Source organism: Lygodium microphyllum, chromosome 10 (genome assembly GCF_053477565.2).
Source record: "Lygodium microphyllum isolate KBCC chromosome 10, Lygodium_microphyllum_v1.1.10, whole genome shotgun sequence".
Lineage (NCBI taxonomy): Eukaryota > Viridiplantae > Streptophyta > Polypodiopsida > Schizaeales > Lygodiaceae > Lygodium > Lygodium microphyllum.
In genome coordinates this window covers 60,909,124-60,925,517 of record NC_141144.1, presented here as the reverse complement: position 1 = coordinate 60,925,517, position 16,394 = coordinate 60,909,124, and the positions used below count along the sequence as shown (strand labels likewise).

Below are 16,394 nucleotides of genomic sequence, written 5' to 3'. Positions count from 1 at the left end.
ATTGACATACCATACATCATTATGTGTCCCCTTTCTTGTAACTACATTCATCATATGCTGCATAACAAACAAATGTTCATTTTTGTCTTCATTCTGTCTTGAAGGCGATGCATAGTTTCCTTGCTGCAATTTACCACTACGAATATCATCCTTCTTAGCATAACAATGGGATGCAATAAAACTTGTTTTGCCACAATAATGGCAAACAATAGCAGAATTTCTAGAACCTTTGTTATGCCATCCACCTCTTCCTTTAGAGCTCCCCTTGCCTCTTAAGTTTCCTTGGCCTCTTGAAACTTGCATTTCACCAAATTGCTGATTGAATCTATTTTGTTGGTTATTTCCATCACGTCTCAGACCACGGCCTCTTGAAGAGGATCTACCATGTCCCCTTCCTGAACTTGAGTAAAATGCTTGGACCTATTCACCATTTCTTTCAGAGGAGTTACCCTGCATTATGAGAGAGACCAGCTCATCAAAATCTGGAAATGGCTTCCATACGTATACCGAAGTAACAAATGATTTCCATGTCTTCTCATTATTAAGGCCACTCAAAGTGGATGAAACCAAATCATCATCATCAAGCATTTCATCGCCACTGCTAAAGCATCTGCAATGCTCCTCACCTTCAAAACATACTCATTGACAGACATTTTTCCTTTCTTCAAGGTATTCAACTCTTGCTTGAGTTGAATCTTTCGTGCCTTTGTATTTATTGAAAACACGCTCTCAAAAATTGTCCAAGATACATGTGAAGTTTCTCATTGCTAATATGTCCCAGCATAGTATTATCAATGACTACACATAGCCAGTACATCACCTTTTTGTCTTTTGCATTCTATTCTTTCCATGCCTTTAATTCATCTATAGTCGTAGGGATACCTAGCTCTGGCTTCTTTTCTTCACTTGAAACAAATTCATAAAGGCCCTTTCCAATGAGAAAGTTTGTCACACAGAACTTCCATGAAGGATAGTTGTTCTTATCGAGCTTCTCAATAATGGGGTTTCCATTATTCTCTGCCATATCACAAAAAAAGATACAATACAACAAGCTAGTCTTCTCTACATCCTTTCACAACAAGTGCACATAAATACACTAAGCAATGTTTTTCACAGATTGCTCAATAATACCTGTAATCTGCAACCTGTTTGTAGATAAACCTTATGTTTGCTTCCTAGCAAACACATTAAAAATTACAGATTTGAAACGGCCTCAGATACCCAAAAATTTTGTGGGAAAGCCCTGAAGGGTTAATCTACAGAATATACAATGCTTTGTTCTTGCACACCAAATCTCACAGTAATCTAAGATTTTCACTCTACCCTGCTTCCAATGCCTCCACAAGCACTATCCAAGAGAAAGAGTGGAAGAATGGGAGAGCTTCTTACATGTTGCTTGCTTGCTCAAACTTTGCTTCTTTTTCTTCACTTCAGCCTTCAAAATTAGCCTCTCTCAATGGTGCAACTATGATACCATGTCAAGAATCGCGTGGGGGGAAGACTTGCTTGAGTTGCTATGCCAAACACACACTGTATACACAAGAGGAAGCTCACTTAAGAACACAAGAAGAGAGATGGAGGCCAAAAAATTTTCTTGCTGATTTCTTCTTCTTCTTCCACACATTATACAATGTACACAAAGTATAGATAAGATACAACATAAAGGAAAGTGGCCTACTAAGTCAAACAGTGCATAATAGACTATACTAATTAACTAGCACTATGTTATATCTTTGCCAACTATAGGTAGGTGTAACAAACTAAATATAATAAGTGATAAGTCAGTGGCCATGTGAGTATCATAATGACCATCAACGTGCTAAGTGTAGATGTGCAGACCCATCTAGCCAGGTGGTCCATCATCAATGTCTACATGTGTTGAGCTTGCTATCTCAATAGTTAGAAGACTATTGGTCTGGTTCCTCGTAGTAATGTGTGGATGAAGTGAGGGTTCAATGTGGTGGAAAAAATTTTCGATCTTGAGGAGAAGTACACTTGAAGGCTTCTTGAGACATCATTTGTGATTTTGACAACATGATGTAGCATAATTGAGCTAATTGATGCCTTAGCTTTTGGTAGCTGATGGTGGCTCTTTGTTCTTGGTATTTTTGTTGCTCTCTCCATAATGGTTCTTTGTGGGATTGGTGGTCTTGTGTGGACATTGAATGCTTTCGTACAAAGACCTATGTCGTCCTGCATTTACTTGGCAACTCGTGAGAGTATATGCTTCAACCATAATGAACATGTGCAACTCAAAGAGACATCACTTATCTGAATCCCATAGTGTTGACTTCGATGCATATCACCTGCACTTGATTATCATTGCTTGCGTGTGTGTTGGCTTTGCTTCTTTTGGTATTATTTATACACAGTCACAAAACACATTGTTTATTTATGTAAACGTTTATGAATCCATGTCACTTTGTGAGGATAAAAATCAATTGTAGAACTCAGGATTATACTGGAGTGTGGCATACTTATCTAGTAATCATGGTAGCCTACTCAGTGTAACAACATATATTTTGCAACATCGAGTAGCATGGTTTCTTGTCTGAGTCTACTGGCAACATGTAGCTCCTTCTCAGTGAGAATTTTATCAATTAGAGAGATCTCTTGGCTAGTTGTACCTAAGTCCATACCCCAAACGGTAGTCAGTACTACTCGAAAGGAAGTTGGTGCCACATAGGTCGGGTCTCTTTGAGTGGCTAGTCGCTCCTTTGAGTCTGTCATGATATGGGCTCCAAGTTTGGCCAGTGTCGCACAGTTTTCAAACCAATGTTTTTCAAATTGACTTCAACCCTCTAATTGTCACTTTAGTTGCTCTATCTCTAAGAGATTTGATTGGCAAAGTGATTCATTGAATGTCACAATTAAGCATAGTTCATCGGCTTCCTCGTCGTCAGAGATAAGTTGCATGCGTTCATGTAGGAGCTTGTATAGTGCCCATTAAGATATTCTTGCTCTTCCCACAAGATAGTGGATATGATAAATATTCCTCAAGTTGCTCCTTAGGGAATGTGCCCATGTTCGCAAGGATGTAGGCACGTGCGAATAATTTGATTTTAGCATCCAACTCAATCAAGCACTCGATGACACTTCTATGTTTGATGAGGGCTTTCTTGGTTGCTATCTCATGCAAGGTTCTGAGAGTTTCCCTAGGCTTTAGCATAGCTGGGGGCTCATGCCTAGATGAGCAAGATTGGCCCATACTAGGATTGCTCATATCCTTGGGGTTTTCATGTTTCTCTTGAGGCTTTGCTACTATTGTGTCATGGTTCTCCTCGGATGTGACTATGGTATAGTTTCGTCAACCTATTGTGTCAGTGTTGTATCAACTCTTGATTGGTCAATGTAAGTTCTGTTGTTAGTGGATTGAGCATTGCAAGCAATCATTGATGGTAATGGTTGCTTTGATTTATCAAAATACACGGATGTATCTGAGGTTTCATCACCATTAGGAGAGATGGGAATGGGTTCATTCGTGGATGGACTCCATGCTTTATTCCTCAACTCTTCAACACTCTTAATCTCAATCTTCTTGGTGTTACTTGCAAATGCCATTGTTTTCATTGGTTTCTCCTCTTTTTCTTGGGCAATCGAGGTGTATCCTTTAAAGAATTAGGACCCTAAACTCGGTCGACACCGTTGATGTGCTTGGTTGGGGCCTCAGCATTCTCTTTTTCTGGTGTGTCCCCATGGTACAAAGCTACGGCCTGCTAAACAGCCTCACTAGGTTGTAAGGGTACAACTGCCTCTCTTTATGGAGAGTCTAGATTTTTAGCTAATCCCCCTCCGTTTAGCCCCTCATCCGATTGCATTGGCAGTTGCTCTTGGTTGAGGCATTTGCTCTAGACTCTTGTCCTTACCCATTGAAACATACCTCCATTGCTTCTTATCAGAGCGGGTGTTGTGTTTAGAGCCATTTTTCTCTTGCTTTGGAGGCTCATGTGACTCTAGTATAGAACCAAGAGACGGTTTAGGATTCCTATCATGTAGGCTTGGACAAAACTAGCTAAAGAAGTTAGGGTTGTATTGATGGGAAGCATAGACATATGCGCTAACATCAAGTACCATGCTCCCTATTCCTAGCCTGCTAGACACATATAGATCTTCTTCTAGAAGTTGTTTATCATACAAGGGATGTTTTTGGATAGTGGTAGAAAGTTAGACCTCATGAACTGTTGTCAACACTCTTAATGAGGTCATGGAAACGTACGTGGGATCTTGTATTGATGTCCAAAGGGTTTTCCTTTGCTCAACGAGAGTCATTAGTCGATGGCCAATTTTGGTTGCCAAACAGTGCCATTTTTGCACAAGTTACCTTGTCCTTTCCCTTTTCGTTTGATTGCTTCGATCTTTCCTTGTTTGTCTCACATTGAGCAGTATAGAGTGAGGATATCAAGCGCAATTCCCTAGTTATGGCTTTTGGAATGTCCTTTATGACATCTTCAATGACGATAGCTACATAGCAGGAGCAAACATGTTGTTGCTTGTCCCAAGTCAGGGGTTTGGCTATGAGCTTTGTGTGCTTTGGTGTTGGCCTTCCAATGTCCACATGGACGTATGCACATGTAATGGCTGTCAGCTTGTGATCAAGCTTCATCATGCACTTCATCTCTGGTTCATTGGTTAGATGTGCTATCTCTTTGGCCAAAAATTTGAGAGTTTTCTCCTCAAGCCTAGGCTTTAGGTGCTTCAAAAGTGCTGGGGTTAAGGATGTTGATTGCCACATCTCTTCCGCAGTAGGTGAATTACTAAGGACATGTTTCGCAAAGGGGCGTCATCATGGCCAAAGGCTGTGACTGCCATGATTCTTGATTGGAAGTAGTAGCAACTAGTTCAGTGGATTGGCTACTATTGAACACACTATTAGTGAATTTGGGAATCTCCCAATTCCCATTTTTTGAATACTAAGAAGGTGGCACCCGGATAACATGCCCATAAGTTTCTCAAAACCATATGATGTGACCTATCATTGGAGAGCACTTGAAAAATGGAATCTATTGAGCTATAGAGCACTCGATTTGGAGTTATAGTCTTCAAGTTATGACAAATCCAAAGATTTGACCACGTGTCCCAAACTTATGGGAAATTCCCATATTCCCCAATATGGTGTTATTGGCAGATTGCAGTGTCAAGTCCTTAAGAGCACATCATAAGTGATCGTGTCTTCTGTTATCCTTTGCGCATTCACTTGTACAGATTGCGAGCATCAGTTGAGCTAGTCACCACAGTGGGTTGCATAGGCATATCCTTAAGTTGAGAATTAGGGGTGGTGTCATGTCCTGCACCTTGGACATTTGGAAGCTTAGATGGAGATAGAGATTTGGATTGAGCATCTACACTTGATGACTATTGTTGTGCTTCCTTTTTACATTTAGGGAAAGAGGGTGTAGGAGTTTTGGGACTCCTAGGTGGACTTGGAACTGGTTGGAATATTTTCTCATGGTGGCTGTTAGACAATTTTTCCATTTGCTTTAGTGAGAAATCAGCCTTATCATGAGCAACGTTGCACTTGTGGTGATGCTCATTATCCTCTTGGGAAGTCAAAGGCTCCTTGGACACTAGTGGTCTTTGTGCATGCTCGACGCTTACATCTGATATCTGCTTGTTAAGCACGCTAGGTTGAGGATCTACCTTTCGAATAGTCATGTTTGGTTTCTTGATTTCAATTGTGGGAGGATCAGCCACTCCAATGTTGCTGACTTGAGACTTGGATTTTCATTTAGATTTCCTCATGCGCTTCTTCGCTTTTGATACGATTTGGCCTTCAATTGATAGAGTGGTTTAGCAGGGGGTTTTGGTACCCAAATTCATCGGTTACCTATGTAATACCCTTAAGCATGTAGCAACATTTTGGATATCCATCATGGCATTGTGTTGGCTCTCCATTGATATCTTTGTCTATAAGACTTGGGTTTCTTTTGTGGTCTTCTATGATATTCGTAAGTCCAAAGCCTATCCTTGGCATTGTCTCCTGACCTTCTTGTCTCAAGCATGGCCTCACTCACTGGTTCTCTCTGTTCAACATGCACTTGTATCAACTCTTTCAACAAGTCCTTGCTCTCGTTACTAGGCTTGCCTCACATGTTAGAATATTCATTGTCTTTCCCTTGAGGTTTGATGAGGTCACCCTTACTAAAGGTTGTGATTATCCTCATACTTAGTAGTGTCAATTGTATCCTCTGTGCTACATAATTGGCCTTACACTTTGTTTCCCTTTTGAAGGGTCTTCCTAGGAGGGTTTCCTTTTCACAATTTGCACTATTTGGAGGAACATGGAATAGGATAGGCAAGCTTTCCATTTGAATAGTTATAAGGTTTTGGACTTCCCTATAAGTTTTGGTGGGTGTCCCCCATAAGGATTAAGAGTTGCGTTAGCTGGTGTGAGCTTTGGTTGGCCTAGTAGGATCCATGCTTCATAGGTCAAGATATTGACATTTGCTCCTTTATCAATGACACCATTGACACTGTGCTCTCTTTTTGGGGTGAGTTTGACCCTAAGATAAGCAGGAAGTCCTATGTCTTTATCTTTCAGGTCTTGGCTTATAAGTTCAAGCCCTCTGATACATGCCTTTGAGTCCCCAACTACACAATCATATGTGGATTCTCTAGTGATATCTTGGGTCATCTATGCACTGCCGTTCAAGATGCATCTATCATTAGGACTATCATGTCTAGTCATCCTCGCAGTTGTAGCTTAATGTTGTTGCATTTCACTTTGACTATATGTAGTCCGAATGCAACATATACATGTTTTTGTGGTATGGCCTTTTTGCCCTTGTCGGCTAGATTGACCCATAAAGATTCTAGGGTCTCTGTTTATCTTTGTTCGAGTATGGGTTTTTGGTTGTTGTTTTGCAAGTGATAATCTATGCTTGTGTAGAGCCATTACTGCAGTAAGATCTAATTTGGAGGACATATCACAGTGCGCATTTTCTCTCCAACCTACTTGGGGGAGGTGTGGAGGGGGTAGCCCCCTCTGCGGGGCTCCAAGGGGGGGGGGGGGGGGGGGGGGATGCAGTCCCCCTCGGCACGCAAGGCCATTATGCTAAATACCATGCATGATTTGAAGGACCATTCATAGACAAATTTTGAACTACTTGCTCTATATTTCAGCCTAGTGATAGATCTATGATGTGCTTTTGGCTCTACACAGTCTCTAGGTTGGTTTTAGGGTTAGATGTGTCACATTTGTTTTCTGTTCACTTGTCTAATTTTGACAATTTTCTGTCCGATTCTCAGGAGTTCGATTATCAAAGTCGAACGTCTGATTTTGGGTTGGTTCGTGATGATCGGCCGATCGGACGGTCCGAGTTTGAGTGGTCCAATTTTGTTTGTGGTTCGATTTTGGGTTGGTCAGATTTTTGTGTGTCCGATTTTCGTGCGTCCGATTCTGGGAGTTCGATTTTATGGGACTCCGATTCTAGGAATCGGATGTTTGATTTGATTGGTGTCCAATTTGGAGTGTCCAATTCTAGATAGTTCAAGTGTGGGCCATCTGAGTGTCCAATCCTAGGAATCGGACCCCTGTGAACTATGTCTGATTCTATCGGCATGCAAATAACAGTAATGAAAATTGCTTCATGGTAACAATTTTTGGCCATGCCCACAAGCAAGATTCTCCAAAATTTAAGGGTAGATACACAAAAAGGTTTCTACACATTTGATCCCAACAAAAACTCTTGTAGCTGCCGATCAATTCACTAAAAGCTCCAAGTCTTTCACAAGCTCTCAAGCGCTCTCTCTCTCTCTCTCTCTTTACTGTAGAACCTGAAAATGAGGTCTCCCTTTGCTTCACAGGGTCTTAAACCCTTTGTCAGGCTCAACTATACTCCTCCCGATTACTCCCTGTGTGATTCTGATACCTCTAAGCACTCTTTTTTCCCATTTTTTTCCTATTTGTGCCTTGTTTGCGCTTGTTTCACAACACAAACCCTAACGCTTGTTTTCCTTTTTTTCTTTGTTTTTTCCTACCCTAATGCATCCAAATCACAAAGCAAACATCTACACTATTCCAACCTAATTTTCCAAATCTAAAAAACTTAAAACTTACTAAGGAGATCGAATACCTCTTCAAACTCCCTTGCTTTTAGGGAAAACCCTACTTCAATGCTTGATTCGGAGCATGCAAGCACTCAAGGCTTGAATCCATTGGTCCCAGCAAAATGGAACCAAAATGTAGTGGGAGCTTAGGCTCGACCACCCAAGACCTATGGACCACTTATTGTTTCAAGCATTTCAAGCCGAATGCAATGGCTATCTCTCACCTAGCCATACGTGCTCTCAACCTATGGGTATAGTGAGCTTACCTCCATGCCCGATCGAGTTGCCTCCTCTCCTAAGCACTTTGGTAGCTCCATGATCCAAGCGCAAGCTTCAAGCGAGCTCGATCCTCAAGCTCCATGCTCCAAGCTCCATTGCCACACGAGCAAGAGAAGAGAAAAGAAGAGAAGAAAAGAAAAGAAAATAAGAGAGGAGAATATGGAGAGCTATTCCACCACAATCCCTCACCCTCACATGCTCACTCCCTCACACTCTCACACTCCCTCTCTCAAGCATAAGCTCAAGCAAGCAAGCAAGCAAGCAAGAAGAAGAAGAGGAGGAGGAGGAGGAGGAGGAGGAGGAGGAGAGCCACTTTTGGCCACACACAAGAATGAGCTTCTTTATTCACTTTTTGCCTTTTATACAAAACCCTAACTGTAATTCCCTTTGAGTGGTCATCCCCTTTTCGGCCTAGGCTTTTTGGCCCATTCCTCCAACTCTTCTTCTCCTCTTCCCTATTGGCATGGCCTCAACCTATGCCTCTAACCATTTACAATTTGCATGAGTGAGATTTTGGGCACTGTTTTACAAAATAAATCATGGTGTGCCTTGTGCTCTTTTATAAAAGTATTGACTTGCACTTTTTCTTGTGCGCCTCTCTCCTTGATTTAGGCCTTTTTTTCACTTCTTGTGTTTCTAGATTTTTCTTGGCACGCCTTCATCTTCCGTTTCACTTTTTCCTTGGCCTTGTCTTCTACTTTAGATTTTCTAGATTTTCCACCTTGTTCGTTTGAGGATTAAACACCATCACTATGCCAGTCAGAAACAATGTAAAATGAGTAGTTGAATAAATAGGTATTGTTTCATTTCTAGCATTAATATAATGTCCAAGAAGCTTTTAGATGCATATATATGTCTCATATTATGGTAACATTCTACCCATAGGCTTTATCGCAAATCATAAACTCAAAATTGTCTTTGATAATATGGGGGTGAGATGAGACAACCTATGACTCATGAGCTCATAGCTCTCACGACTACCATTGAGGAAGGGTGGCTAATAAGATTTCATATGAGTGGTTTGGCCACATTGGCTTCTTAATGTGCTCAAAGAAATACAAAAGACTAGGATGGTTGTATATTTATGTAACTTAGGTAAAATAGAATAAACGCGTGAAGCTTATTCAACGAGCAAGTAACCAAGAAAATTACTTTCAAAAAGAGTGTCCAAAATATAGGAGCAATCAAGAGAAGACTCCTCTAGAGTTGATGCATCCCATCGCTATAAATGCAGCAAGATGATTACTCAAGATTTAGGAGGATCTTTCTATTTTATGCTACTTGTCAACAACTATAGTAGAGAGATGTGGCTACATTTTATTCAATATAAGGTTGAAGCTTTTGGTAACTTCAAACAATGACATAAGCTTGCGGGAAATGAAAGGGAAATAACTTTAAAGAAACTCTATCATAGTAGAAGAGGAGAGTTCACTTCAACTAAGTTTGTTGATTACTTGAAAGAGAATGGTATTAAATTTTAGCTCACAATAACTTTACACATTTAATAAAAAAGGCATCATGGAGTGATGTGACGTATGATCATGGAGATTGCATAGTATATCCTAAAAGGGAAAGGATTACCAAATTATTTTTAGGGTGAAGCAGTCAACACTATTGTATACATTCTCAATTAAATGTCATTGTGTAACCTAGAAGGGAAAGGATAACCAATTTTTTAAAAGGGTGAAATAGTCAACATAACTATATGCATTCTCAATCAAGCTACATTAAGGTGCTAAATAAAAAAATATGAGTAGGTTCACCTAGCAATTTGAAGCAAATGAATGTTCTTGATGGAGGAGGCAAGGAACTTGGATGTAGCCCTCTAGATACATGCTCAAAGTGGCACTTTTCTACTTCACTACTCCACCTTAAAACACTTCTCCATGTTGTAATTACATGTGGCCATTTTCTACTTCGATCCTCCATGCTATATATTCATGTATGTTTTCTATTCCATTTACTCCACTACTTCAATCCTCCATGTTATATTTTCATGTGTTTTTTCCATTTAGTTTGCTCCTTTGAAATTCAAAGTCCTTTCAAACTAAAGAGAAGTACCTTCAAGGGAAACTAAATTTTGGTAGCATTTGTGTACCATTGATGCATGCTTTCAATCCCTTCCAATTGAAGAGTCTCTGTATGTTCACTTTTTCCTTCTTGAATTTAGACACCTCCTATTTAGAAGATTGTATATAAATGTAACACCATGTGTTTGTAGGTCACATAAATTAAAATCATTGATCAATTAATTTGCATGATACAATATAATATCTACAAAACATGAGCTCCTCAATTTTACGTGTGTTTGAAATTTCAAATCATGATTTTATTTGTGCACATATAAATAAATTTTGAAAACCCATTTAAGCTCATATATTTATAGTGACGTCCTTGAAACATTCATTTATTTTGTTAGCATCGATCCTGGTTTTCACATTTAATTACATACCTTATTTTAGCTTCTTTGTGACATCCGTGGCTCATAAAACTCAAAAAGATGTTAAGCTTACAATTGAATTAAAAATCTTGCATGTTGACTCATCCACACTTCACAATATCAACTACTTGAAATTTCTATGTGAGATGCATAGCATGTCAATAAGAGTCCAAAGAGACTCTTATTATTTGCTTGTTCAATTGGCACAACCTAATGTTGACCATTTCTTTAGTTTCCAAGTCATTACCTTGATCATTGATACCTATGAAATCCATGACTATGATCAATAATAGAAGTCCATCTCCTAGCAACCAAGATGAAGATCACATGCCATTAGAGCCATCGAGACCCTCATATATTCTAGTATAGCTAAGCTAGAATCAGCTAACATGACATAATACACATGGATTTTCTTTTTGGGTTGAAAACCACTAGGATGCAAAATGTACTTTACATGGCCAAGTTGGTACATCTTAGATAGGCATGTAGCCAAAGAAGATCGAGCAAAAAGTCTAACAAATCTCTCATTTGATGAACCACATCATGGTAGGGAGGAACTTCAAAATATTCAATCAACGTTAATCAATGAATATATCCTTACATCAACTATGGCTTACTAGGTATCGTTGGTATTAAGCAAATTCATGATGGCTTGTGTATGCCAAAAGAAAAAACAACAATTTTACATTAATGAATTGTGAGTGGAGGATGCTATTTCTTTAGCAGTGTCGTGAGGGTAGGTGCCAAAATCACAATAAGGATTATCAGGAGGATTATGATGGCAATGCACTTCCACTTGCGAGTATTGCGCTGCAATCTCTTGGCTTTGTAAACCATTTCAGTACCCTTCTCAACATAATCCTTGGTATTACTCACTGCAGTTTCAATACTATCAAGCTGTGTTTGTTGGGTGTTCACAAGGACAGCAATGTCCAAGAAGATTTGGTGCAATTCTAGCAAGTTCCTCTCGATATCTTGGACAGCTGTGTGCCTCTCTTGAATCTCTTTGATGGTTTCCATGATGTGCCCTCTACCTTGATCTTTGATAGCATTCTGTATGAGGGTCTCACTCCCTCCACTTTGAATGAGGTCATCAATGGTGTCATCGGTGGCATGCTGACCAGTGATGGCATAGATCCTTCTATGGACGGTTTCCTTGTAATCCAACCCTATTTGGTCTCTGAGGGCATGGAAGTCCTTCATCAAGCCATCCAATGCAACCATGAGGCTGTGGGTGAGGGTGGTGCGGGTGCGGTCGGGAGCGGAACCGGGCTCGCAGCCGGGGGCGAGGCGGGCAGCGGCGTTGGCGTTGCAGAGGCCTTGGAGCTTGCCCTTGATGAGCTTGGCGGTGCGGAGGACATCGGAGGCGAGGGCGTCCATGCGGGTGCGGAGGGCCTTCATGGACTCTGAGCTGGTGAGGGCCTTGCTGTCCTCATTGGCCTGCTGCAGCTTGGCCAGGAGCTCCCGGACCTTGCTCATCTCCCGCCTGATGGCGCCCTCCTCTTCATAGAAGGCTGCCATCAGGCTCTCAGCAGCTTGAGATTCTTGCCCTTGCATATGTGATGCTTTGGTTTTCCCCTTTGCACGGCCATTATCAGTATCAGCATGAGTATCATCTTGTTGATAAGAGCCCAATTCAAGGTCTCTGGGGACGGGCTCGATCTGTGAGTGAAATGAACGAGTGAGAAGGTCGTTCATGGCTCCACAATGTGGTAAAGCAAAGCGATGGACAGTGGCTCGCACAGAGAGAGAGAGAGAGAGAGAGATTGCTCGGTGATGGATACTCAAGCGCCCGCGCGCACACAGACAGACACAGAGAGAGAGAGAGAGAGAGAGAGAGAGAGATTGCTCGGTGATGGATACTCAAGCGCCTGCGCGCACACAGACAGAGAGAGAGAGAGAGAGAGAGATCCCCTATCGATTGCAGAAGGCAAGCCCGTCGTTGAAAAATCCTGCGCAGCCCACGACTACGATTGCGTAGTCTACACGTAGTTTGACCACGCCAACTTGTTTTGATTAACGTGAAAAATATATTTGGAAAATTAGAGGCTTGTGCTTTTGACCCTCGCCTCCCTTCTAGAATGTATCAGCTGAGGGTGTTCGAGTAGTCCTTGGCATTCCTAACAAAAAAAAAAAACAACAACAACATTTTAGTGTTTGTGTAGTGGTTCAAATTCTAAAATGTCCATCAGAATTTTGTCTCATGCCTATAAAGTATAAATACGAGTGGATTTTTCCAAGTATTTTGGTTATAACATGAATATTTTATATAGATTTTGAACACCAAAACTAATTGCTTTGGGAACTTGCCTTTATTTTTACCAGTTGAGAAAAAAATATTTTTCATGAGCAATTTTGGACCTTGTCAAGAGCACTTAAGCATGTTCAAAAGCTTTTTAATGCCAAATCACATGTCCAATTGGTTCAAATACTCGTGGCATTTTGACAATTATTGTGTGTGTGTGTGTGTGTGTGTGTGTGTGTGTGTGTGTGTGTGTGTGTGTGTGTGTGTGTGTGTGTGTGTGTGTGTGTGTGTGTGTGTGTGTGTGAGAGAGAGAGAGAGAGACTATGTATATACCTAAATAAATATCTATAAAATCATTACTTGGAATCAAAAGTCCCTTAAGATTTTCCTTATCATTCAAAAAAATTAGATAATGATTCAAATTTAGACATTGGTGCCACAAAGCAAGTTGCCATTACGCTTCCTTGAAGTCTTGCAGGACCACGTCAACCTCACTTCCTTCAACCTTTATTAATATAATGAATCCAAGGTCCACTTTACTTGCTAGATCTCAAGTCTTTGCATGGCACTACTCTTATGCACCATTATTGCACCTCTCATTTTAGCTCCTTCTCACCTACTAAGGCCTTGAGGAGACAACATGGTTTCATGAAAAATAGCTTAGAAAAGGGTAAAGAGCAAACAATAGCTCTTAATGTGACATGATTTAGGTTTTAATGATGAGCTATAATAAATGCTTGAATTTTTTATAATTTATGAAAAATAAATTAAGAAAACTAAAATCTAGATTGCCATTTTTCATACGGTAGATGTGCTACATGCTTGATTGATTTGCAACATAGACATGTCACTTGCGAGCATATAGTTTTCAAAACCCCATATGTAAGACTCTAACTCATGTAAGAGAACTATGACTCCTTTTCTATAACTATTACTAGGCACTTCCCGCCTAGATTCTCTCAACACTTTGCTCTCGTATTCTCAAAGCACTGGTATCTTTGATGCTTCACATTGAGATTCAAATGCATGTTTCAAATGGAAAGAGGATTCATGGGTGCTTGAGTCACAAAAAAAAATTCTTTTAAGTTTTTTATTTCTTCCCCCCTCTCTCTCATAAATTTTTTAATTATTTTCCTCTCTCCAGTGTTCCTTTTCGCTCTCCCATCTCCCTCTCTCTCCAAAATTTTTAATCCTCTCTTCCCAATTTATTTTTCTCTTACTCTCTCTCAAGTATTTATTTCCTATCTCATGTTCTTCTCTCTCCAAAAAATTTTATCCTCTCTCTCTCTCTCTCTCTCTCTCTCTCTCTCTCTCTCTCTCTCTCTCTCTCTCTCTCTCTCTCTCTCTCTCTCTCTCTCTCTCTCTCTCTCTCTCCAAACATGTAAGTATGTCTCAATAAAAGATGTGCTACATAAAATACAAAGTATCTAAAAACTCTAGTCCGCCATGCATGTCTATTCTAAACAATTTTTTTCACTCTAGCCCCTTGTATAATGTGTAAGGGATGGCTTACTAGCTATGAAATTAGTGTGGTATTTTCTAAATCTTATTTAATGACCCAACCTTGCATAGTTAGCACTGTAGATGACCCGCTCTACATGGTCAATGGCATGTTAGAGTCTATCTATTCACATGGAATATTGAATTATCTCAATCACCATGCCATGCAAATATTGGTAGTGGGCTGAACACTATGCTCACTTTCTAGTAGATACTATCCACCCTATCCCTAGTCCCATTTGACAATACAATGAACTGCTTATCTATGTAGAATGCCATGATGGCCATGGCCTCCAATCGTGGGATCCCTTGGCGTCACTTTCCATGCACACTTTCACCCCTTCCACCAAAACTATTTTATGGTGCCTCCTCAATGTTTCCTCCATACATGCACACTCCTTTCTTAGGTGATCCACCACTAGCTTTTTAGGTTGATGTTATGGAGTTCATAGACAACCTAAAGGGTAGGAAAAAGATCATCCTCATGCAAATTCTAAGGGGTTATAAAAATGTCCATGCAACATAACCTTACATCACAGAACTGAATGCATTCAACTAAGTTGGAGCATGATGATATCCCTCACACCTACACTTCACTTGTAATGAGCCATGCAACCACTTCTCTCTACTCACAAAAATGGAGGAGAAACGTGTTTCATGTCACATGAGGGTTGTGCTTCACATGTAATGAATGGCATGATTTGTATAGAGTTGCATTGTAGTTTGTGTGACAATAAAGAGACACTAACTCATAAAGAAGCTTGTGAGGCTACCTTGCTTGCTTCATGCTTTGACTTTTGTTATTCTATGTTGCTACATGTCACTCCTAGATCCAACCCATATGCATCAACATGTAAGCATAAAACCAAATCTACCAACAATGCAAATAGACATGTTAAGCTCTCTCTACAATAGGGCTATCTAGAGAGAGAGAGAGAGAGAGAGAGAGAGAGAGAGAACATGTGGTTATCATGGTCGGAAGGAGACATTAGCTAACTATTGTATACTTCAAACCCAGGATTCAAAGTTCAAATGCTACCAAAGTGACTTAGATTCCTTGTTGCAAATGGCATAACCAAAAATAGTACTACATAAATGTTAATTTAAAAAAACCAATAATAGCACAAAACTTAATCATGTAGTGGCGATGACTCCTAAGTTGTCAAGGATACTTTACAAAATGACAAAAAATATAAAATATATTGTTCCAATACAATTTGAGCTAGAATGAGCATTAGATTTAGAATGAGATAATTATTATGAGATATAAATGGTGTAAGATTCACTACAAGGATTTAAGCAAATAGCGACGGCGGGTAGCGGCGTCGCTATTTGCATCGCTATTTGTGATGCAAATAGCGACGCTCCACAGGGAAAAAAAACAGGCCGAAACCGAGCGCGGCTTAATTTCACGTTTTTGAGTTTTGTGTTTTGAGAGCGAGAGCAAGGGAGAGAGCGACTGTTGTGAGAGAAGAAGAGGAAGAATACTTGCCGCCGCCGCCGCCGCCGTTGTTCGCGAAGGAGAGGAGGAGCCTTCATCGCGAAGAGGAGCCGCCCCACAGTCACCATATCTCATCAGTGAGTCTCCCTCTCTCCTTCTTTTGCTTGTTTAAGGTTTAAATCACTTTTTCTTTTGCTTGTTTAGGAGAGGAAATGAGAGAGAAAGAGAGGGAGAGAGAGAGAGGGAGAGAGAAAGAGAGAGAGAGAGAGGGAGAGAAAGAGAAAGAGAAAGAGAAAGAGAGGGAGAGGGAGAGGGAGAGGGAGAGGGAGAGGGAGAGGGAGAGGGAGGAAATGAGAGAGGGAGAGAAAGAGAAAGAGAGAGAGAGAGAGAGGGAGAGGGAGGGATAGTGCATTCTCTCTCTCCCTCTCCCTTTTGCTTTTGAA

The 16,394-nt window shown here is 40.5% G+C and overlaps 1 pseudogene; it reads right to left on the bottom strand.

Annotated features, from left to right (window-relative positions):
- Positions 1-11,130: 11,130 nt before the first annotated feature.
- Positions 11,131-12,706, bottom strand: LOC148030064 (syntaxin-123 pseudogene; annotated as a pseudogene).
- Positions 12,707-16,394: the final 3,688 nt, after the last annotated feature.